The sequence below is a fragment of the Suricata suricatta genome, chromosome 12 (genome assembly GCF_006229205.1).
Source record: "Suricata suricatta isolate VVHF042 chromosome 12, meerkat_22Aug2017_6uvM2_HiC, whole genome shotgun sequence".
NCBI classification, from domain to species: Eukaryota; Metazoa; Chordata; class Mammalia; order Carnivora; family Herpestidae; genus Suricata; species Suricata suricatta.
Window position 1 is genome coordinate 28,136,367 of NC_043711.1, and position 9,191 is coordinate 28,145,557.

Here is a 9,191-nt window from a genome sequence, read left to right on the forward strand (position 1 = left end):
AGGTTATATGTCCTATGTATAATCACTGCATTATGTATTATATGCACATACACATGCATGCATATTAATACACATATATGTATAGAGAGAGAGATTTTTACAAAAGCAAATGTGGCAGAATGTTAACAATTGATGGATTTAGATGGAGAATATAAACTCCATCATTGTGCTACTCTTGATCTTTTCTGTTAGAAATAAAAAGCAGGGCTGGGAAGTCCTTTAGGATGACAAAATCCAAAATCTGTAGGGAGGTATATGGCAAAAAATAAAGATGTGGTAACTGGGTCACAAGAGAATACAATAATCTGGCAAGATATGAAATTGTACAAAAATTCTTTTGGGACCAAAAGCATCCACCTAAGATAAGTCTCCATAGAGATAATATTTGACACTAACTACAGAAATAAATTTTATTGCACATAAGAAAATATCTGTAGAATAACAGAATTCAAGTGAAACGATCCGAGACAGCTAAAGATGTGCCAGAAATGGTCATTAAAGCAAGTCAAGAGACAGGAATAGATATCCCAAACCTGTCTTCTTAAATGACGAGTCCACAGACAGACGGGTGGCAGAGCTGGGAACCTTGGCTTTCAGAGGCTCCTGTAAGCGCTGGCATCAATTGCATGACCTCTCACCAAAATGCCTAATAGCCTGAAACCACTGAACCCAAGTTCATAAGGCTTCCAAACAGCAGAAAGATTCAATAAGCCAAGATTGCTTCTCAAATTCATCTTAATAATGGATGCAAATCTGACAAATATTCCTTCTACTCATGTCTATTGTTCCTGTAAATTGTTTTCAGATTTTAAAAAATTGATCAGTCTATTTCTTCCTTCAGTTACACTCTTCAAAAATCATTAATACACAGTGTAATGGACAGGGCCAGAGGTGAGCTCTCAAGTCTTACTCCCACAGATTGAAACTTACTAGCTCTCTGATCTTCCAACTTGAGTCTTAGCATCCTCCTTTAAGATGGGGGAAATAAATACTTTGAATCTCACAGCCTTCTTGTGTTTATTAAATCAGGTGATGCCTTGGGATGAGGCGAGGCACACTCTGGACACCAAATAAAATCAGCCAATATTATTTATAACTCATTTCAATGTCTACATTACTTAGTTCTTAAAACAAGAAATAGTGATATCTAATATACCTTGCCTGTAATTTAAAAAAAAAAGATGAAAAACTGAATAAACTCATAACCATCTAGGATGTCCAGCTATCACCTAGAGTAGGAGAAAACACATATGCTGCAGAGTTTTAGAAATCTGAGTTTCAATCTCTAATTTCCTCTCTTCAGCTATGTGCTCTTTGGTAACTACTTACAGTCTTTCTGCCTCCACGTCCTCATCTGGAAAATGGGAATAATATCACCTTCCCTATATTGAGATGACGAACGATGGGTACAATGCCTGTCACACTGCAAGCCCTCAGGAGATGGTAGCCATGGCAGTCCTCATTCTGCCAGCCTACTGGACAGATGTGTCCAACAACAAATCTATGTGGGTGTACACCAAGTTTTTTAAATACTATTTCAGATAGCCTCAGATAGAGTACATAGCTAATGCAAGTATTCATGACAGCTTGTAGCGACTGGCTTTGTAAACACATTTATTGTTTTGTTTTACTTTTTTCCTTACATTTTTTTATGGTTGTTTGTTTGTTTGTTTTGAGAGACAGAGAGAGACATTGTCAGCAGGGGAGAGTCAGAGAGGGAGACACAGAATCCGAAGACAGGCTCCAGGCTCCAGGCTCTGAGCTAGCTGTCAGTGGGGCCCAAACCCACAAACCAGGAGATCATGACCTGAACCAAAGTCAGACGCTTAACTGACTAACCACCCACGCGCCCCTATTTTACTTTGTTTTAATGTTTATTTTTGAGAGACAAAGAGCACGAGAGGGAGAGGAGACGAGAGAGAGAAAGAGACACAGAATCTGAAGGCAGGCTCCAGGGTCTGAGCTAGCTGTCAGCACAGAGCCCAACGCAGGGCTCGAACTCACAAACCATGAGATCATGACCTGAGCCAAAGTAGGATGCTTAACTGACTGAGTCACCCAGCTGCCCCGTTTTGTTTTACTTTTTAATTGAGGTATAACATGCAATACAGTGTGTTAATTTTAAGTGCACTAGCCACAAGTGTGCAACATGATGAACTTTTACATACATACACATATATACAGAACATTTTCCAGCATCCTCAAGCCCTTTGCAGCCAATACTTATCCCCTAGAGGTAACCACCGGTGTGACTGCCTACTCGCCACACTTCAGTTTGCCCTGTTCTTTTCTTTTTTTTTAATCACTTCAAATTTTTCTTTTTTTTTCTCCATATTTTATTGTCAAATTGTTTTCCATACAACACCCAGTGCTCTTCCCCTTAAGTGCCCTCCACCATCACCACCACCTCTTTCCCCCTCCTTCCCCCTCAACCCTCAGTTCATTCTCAGCATTCAATAGTCTCTCAAGTTTTGCATCCCTCTCTCTCCCCAACTCTCTGCCCTGTTCTTTAAACTCACATAAATGCAGCAGCACAATGTGTTCTCTCTCTCTCTCTCTCTCTCTCTCTCTCTGTCTCTCTCTCTCTATTTTTGATTGTGGTAAACAGTATGTGCTCTTCTGGAAACATATTTAAATATATTAAAATGTCCAGTGTATATCTGATAAGGCATGTTCCTTAACTTGGCCACTTTTTAGTATTATTTTTGTCCTTGTAATTGGAAATCCCTTGTCTTGGTTTCATATTCACTCACTGTTTGTTCCAGGTCAATGTCCTGGACTCGCTCGGGAATTAATGAATTACATCCAACCGTCTTTCAGGAACTAAATGATTACTACTTGTGTGGATCTATTGAAAGAAAAATCATGAGTGTGGGCATTCAAGTACATCCTCTAGAAAAAGAACACACAAGTGGCTGGTGGGTGCTCTTATGTAACCAACCAGCGTATTCTGAGAGAGGAGGCTTAAAGCATAAATGTTTCCTTTTGGAAGGAAAAAAAAAAAAAGCAAAAATCCAATTGTATGTAGAGTTCAGGGAAAAGAATACCCAGTATGAAGAACATAGAACTGCAGGAGATGGTGGAAAAACAGAATTAGAGAGGCCAAGCAAGCAAGAAAATACGGCAAAGCCTTCTAAAAACACAATGGAAGCTGACGCCCAAGAAAACAAAGGCTACCTTTGCTAAACCAGGAGTGAGAACATATTATGAAAGATGCAAAAGAAGACCGAATACAGAACCACTATTTTGTCTCTGCCTTTAACACAAGAATGGGGGAAACAGAAGTTCCATAGGATAAATATTAATGAGTCTCTGGGAATATCAAGAAACAGAATTAATAAGAGGCAGGTAAAAGGATACTTATACAATTTAAATATTTATAAATCAGCAGCACTGGATGAGATTCCTTTGAACATATGCAACGAACTGGCTAAGGTAGGACGTACTTCCAATACTAGTGTTTGTCGTGGAGACTCATGTACCAGAAAAATTTAAGCAGGCTGATTTAGTGCTGAAGATAAAGCAGCCAAAAGCAGATCCGGGAGAAGGTGGGCTAGTTAGCGTATCCAAACTACCAGTCAAAACCTTAAATGAAATCATAAATCAGTCCATGAGCACCTTGAGGAAAATAACATAGTAAGTAATAGCCAAAAAGGTTCATAAAAAATAGAGCCTGTCAAAGCAACTTAATCCATTTCTGGATATGCTAAGAAATTTAGGGAAGGTAATGGATGTTGCACACATAGTTTAGGGAGGCCCTGTGGATGCCAGCAGACAATTCATTTTGGACCCATCTTGTTGATGCAATGGCTGTTGTTCTCACTGTTTCCAATGGTGAAGGGCAATTTCATTTGCACACTTAGTGTGTGGGAAGAGGAATCTGTATTTATTCCCCAGGACAATCCCGCATGGAATTCAGTTATCAGGTAAATGTAGTCAACACCCAGAAGTACAAACTACATGCTACCCAAATGACAATGAGAGATGTTGGTAATACTGAAACAAACTGGACTACATCTTTTGGAGAAACAATGCGGGTGTGCATGCATACGTGCATGTGTGTATCTGCAATTATTAGCATAATTTAGGCAAAAATTAATGGTTTTGCTCAAACCACTCATTTAATTATAGAAATTATAAATGCCTGGGGCACCTGAGTGGCGCCTGGGTGGCTCAGTCAGTTAAGTGTCCAGCTTCGGTTCAGGTCATGATCTCACAGTTCGTAGGTTCGAGCCCAGCATCAAGCTCTGTGCTGACAGCTAGCTCAGAGCCTGGAGCCTGCTTTGGATTCTGTGTCTCCTCTCTCTGTCACTCCCCCGTTCACACTCTGTTTCTCTCTGTGCCTCAAAAATAAATAAAATGTAAATATATATATATATTTGGATGTGAAAATGAAGACCCTTTAAAAAATATGCACATCTGGGTGCCTGGGTAGCTCAGTCAGTTAAGCCTCCAATTTCCACTCAGGCCATGATCCCACCGCTTGTGAGTTCGAGCCCCGCATCGGGCTCTGTGCTGACAGCTCGGAGCCTGGAGCCTGCTTCGGATTCTGTGTCTCTAGCTCTCTCGGTCCCTCCCCTGCTTGTGCTGTCTCTCAAAAATAAATAAACATTTAAAAAATTATAATAAAAAAACTAAAAATATGCAGATCTGATCATGTCCCCAGGTTTTTCTGAAACTATATAAAAGCTTCCCATTGCTCTTAGACCAGAATGCTTTGCCTGCCCAGGAAGCCTGCCTAGTCTGGCTTGTACTCACCTCTCCAGCCTCACTGACACCACCCTCCTCCTCATTCCAGACAAGCTAGCTCTCCCGTCTTCTTTCAGTTCTAAGCCATCATACTGTTCTTGCCACTGGGCCTTTGCCTATGCTGTCCTGCCTTTTATGAACTTCTTCATTCTCCATCGTTCTATCCAAACCCCACTTTTGTGAGGAAACCTTCTTTAACCTCGCGGGCCATATGTCTTCCATTGTATTTTGCTCTAACAAAATCACATTTCATTCCCAGAAGTGTTTATTTTGGAATGTAATTTGATACCCTTATTAAATTATTAATATAGTCCTTCCCTACTAAACTATAAGCTTCACAAGAATGACTAAATAGGAGTTTTTGTGAAGCTTGTGCCCAAGACCTGGCACAGCACGACAATAAATATTTGTGATCAATTAAAAAATAGTTGACATTCTAGACACAGAGAGGCTCCCTTCAAAAAGGGTTAACTAAAAATCTCTCTCCATCCTGAGGATTTTAATATTCTCTTCAGTCTTTTTCTCAAGTAGAATAATGGGGAAACGTCTTTAATGAGGGTCCTGTTGACAGAGGGTATAAACAACACAAGGCAGCTCAAACTTGAATTGTTGAATTCTACATTTGCACATTATACTTACCTCTGATGTGTTCCGAAATTTCATTTCATGGTGATAATGAGTATGTGGGAAATTAGCATTCTATCACTCTTCACATGAGAGTGTTAGGGAAGGTTTTCCAAGCCATGTACCATGCAGATGACAAAATGTTTTTCTGGCAGCTGGCTTTGTGATGTACCCTTACTGCTTCAACAACGTTCCTCTTTACACCTCGGAGGGGTCTGGACCTAGACTGACAGGGAAGCATGCCCTTAGAAAACAATATTCTACACTCAGGTCAGTCACTGACCGGAAATTTTCCCCTTTTCCAACAATGCTTGGATGTTGAGACTTTTAAATACAGATTTGTAAGTTCATAAGAAACCAGACCCCTGAAGGCAAGGTTTCGATATGGTCAAGGTCACACAGACATTAGGGACCCAGAGAGGACTAGATCTTGGGTTTCTGGTTTCAGGCCACCGTTCTTTCATTAGCTCCTTTGTTCACTCAGGAAATGAGACCTGAACGGCTCCCAAGGGTCTGGCACTGCTGGGCACCGTGGAAACAACGATGGAGGAAACGGTCCTTGTTCTGATAGGGTTTGGTGACCTGTGTGAGAAGCCAAGCAGGAGGGGATGATGCCAGGGCCCTGTTAGGAATGCTATCTGGGACAGTTGCTGGTGGAGACCTGGGCTCAAGGCCGTCAGCTCTTCTCTGACTCCCGTGCAGCGGCGGTGGGCAGCCCTGGGCCTGCTGACAGCCTCCCTCTGCAGGGGCTTAGGTCAGAACGGTGGGGTGTGACCACCCTGAAGAGTGACCTTCAACCAGAGGGGGATGGCAGTTGGTGGATGAGTGTCCCACCTGCTCGTCCTTCAGAAGGACAGTTGTGACATTCTACACAGTTTCTCAGAGAGACCCCTGACACTGAGCCTTCCCTGCTCCCCCCCCACCATGTCCACAGTAATAACCAGCTCCACAGTGTCTGTTCACTGGCATTTTGTCTTTCCCTGCTCACTTTCTCCATTCCCTCCCTCCTGCTTCCTGAGGTCACCTCCCAAACAAACTCCTGGCACCCATGCCCTGTTTCAGGCTATTGGGAGAATTGACAGCACCTCACAATATCAGTGAGTGAAATGCATGCATGCATGAGTAAATGAATGAATGAATGAATGCAGAGGAGACACTAGGGCTAAGGTTGCAAACTGGAGCATCTCTTTAAGGCTGTCCACAAGGTCACTGTCAATAATGCTATGGTTTATGGCTTAGTTTTATTTTGTGTTTTAATCTACTTAAGGATCATGTTATGAAGGGCTGGGTGTGGGAATGCAAGATTGGAGCACCTAGGTCGGAGCTGAATTGCTTTCCCAAAGAAATAAATATGTGTATGTAGGAGGAAGGGAAAGACTGAGGCGCAGATAGAGAATTCTTGGTTGGCAAACCTATGGCCTAGAGAAGAAAGGAAAGGAAAGGGAAAATAATGAGGACAGGAGAGGGTAGAAAAACTCCAGGTATTGAGGACTGCTTTTGGAAAAAGAATGTTGGGTGATGTGATTAAACAAACAAACAAACAAAAAATCCCCTAAGCCCTTCCAAGGCATACACAGGCCCTTGGGCCTCCCCCAGGCAGCAGAGACTATGCACATAGGACCGTGACTTTAGAGACATTTTTTTAAAGTTTTTAGAAAATACTTATTTTTGAGAGAGAGAGAGAGAGAGAGCAAGAGAGAGAGCACAAGCAGGGGAAGGGTGGAGAGAGACGGAAACACAGAATCCAAAGCAGGCTCCAGGCTCTGAACTGTCAGCACAGAGCCTGACACAAGGCTCGAACTCATGAACTGTGAGATCATGACCTGAGCCAAAGTCGGATGCTTAAATGACTGAACCACCCAGGCACCCCCAGAATCACTTTCATGACTCCAAACTGAGCTCCTCAGAACTGCTGTCACTCACAGAGATTCTCATCACACAAAGGACAGTAAATGAGAACTCCAAGAGCAAAGGTCGAATAAAATGTCTGGTGAAGGCTAGCATTCCTTGGGCATTTCACGAAAACCACTGCTTCCTTATGAGACAGGAATAAAGATTCAGAGTGAGAGAAACACTCCCAATCAGCACAAACTGAATCTAGTCATTCCCCTAGGATTCTTCCCATTATATTTGGATGATGTCTATGTGAGAGCCCAGGTATAGGGTATAGTGCCCAGCACCCAGCAGTACTCAATACATAATTATGAAAGAAAATTGGGAGAAAAAGGAAGAAGAGAGGGAATCAGATAGTTCGATAATCAATCAATGTATCATCAATCAAAAGATTTTAATGATGGTGTACACTCAGAATCAATGCACAGAGCCCAGTAAATTAAATCTTTATAAGGATGCATACATTAACATAATTCCAGATCTCTTGGATCCTTTGATGGATAGGAGAACTGGGGAGTGGGTGGAGAGAACATTATGTTCCCATCGAAGAAGGAGAAAATGTTATTTTTTTTCCTTCAGAAAACATCAGTGGGTAAAATGATGCTCCTTTATTGGTAATGAGATATGGGCTTTCTTCCAGAGAGTGACAGAGATCCTTCAAGCAAATCTCATGGCCTTTGATGTGAGCACTGCTGAGAAAATACTTTCAGCTGAGCAAGTATGGAGGAGAAATTTGAAGAAGGCATTTCATGTTCTCCTCTGTTGCATCTTTGATGTACACAAAGGATTTAGTCCTAGAAGATGAAGACTTTATCTGTTTTCCTTCTCCCTAAGGAGAACTTGGTTCAACTTTTCCTTGTTGGGGCATGATCCTGGTGAGTAGGTGACAGATAATTACAGAGTTTTCTCATTATCCAAGTCCCCACGGGCAACAGGCTGCCCAGAAAAATAGAAGTCATCATAACACAAAAATATTTACCAAAGAACTTACCACTTATAATATTTAGAATATCCTTGGCTTTAATATTCTTCATCAGTTGCAAAAACCCATATTAAACTATGAATTCAAAACTGTTGGGATACCTGGTTGGCTCAGTCGATAGAGCATGTGACTCTTGATCTTAGGGCTGGAGTTCAAGCCCCACATTGGGGGTAGAGTGGACTTAAAACAAAATCAACTGCTAAGACAAATTGAAAATCTAAAAGATATAGAGTTTCATGAAACCAATAAAAGTGATCTGGGAGAATTGATCCAAGCAAGGGCAAAGCCTTTGGCAAATGAAACAGCCTAGTTAAACTGCTTAAGAGCTAAAAAAAAAAAAAAAAAAATGTGCAAAGGTGGATGAGGGGGAGTCAGAAGGTACAAATTTCCAGTTATAAAATAGGTAAGTCATGGGATGCCTGGGTGGCTCAGTCAGTTAAGCATCTGTCTTTGGCTGGGGTCGTGATCTCATGGTTCAGGAGTTTGAGCCCCTCATCAGGTTCTCTGCTGTCAGTATGGAGACCGCTTCAGATCCCTCTTCCGCTCTCTCTCTTTCTCTCTCCCTCAAAAACAAACATTTAAAAAATAAATTAAATAGGTAAGTTATTGGGATGTAACATAAAGCCTGGTGATGATAGTCAATAACACTGTATGGCATATTTGAAAATTGCTAGGAGAGCAGATCTCAAAAGCAGTCATTACAAGAAAATAAAACTGTGTAACTGTATGCTAACAGGCGTTAACTAGATACATTGTAGTGATCCTTTTGTGATATGTAAAAATATTGAGTCATTTGTTGTACACCTGAAACTAACAGAATGTTACATATCAGTTATATCTCAATTTTTTAAGCCATAGGGGATGACACAATAGCACTACAAAAAGAAAATGACCTAAATATCAAAAGAAAATACCCTTGGGAAAATTAACAAAGACCAAATAT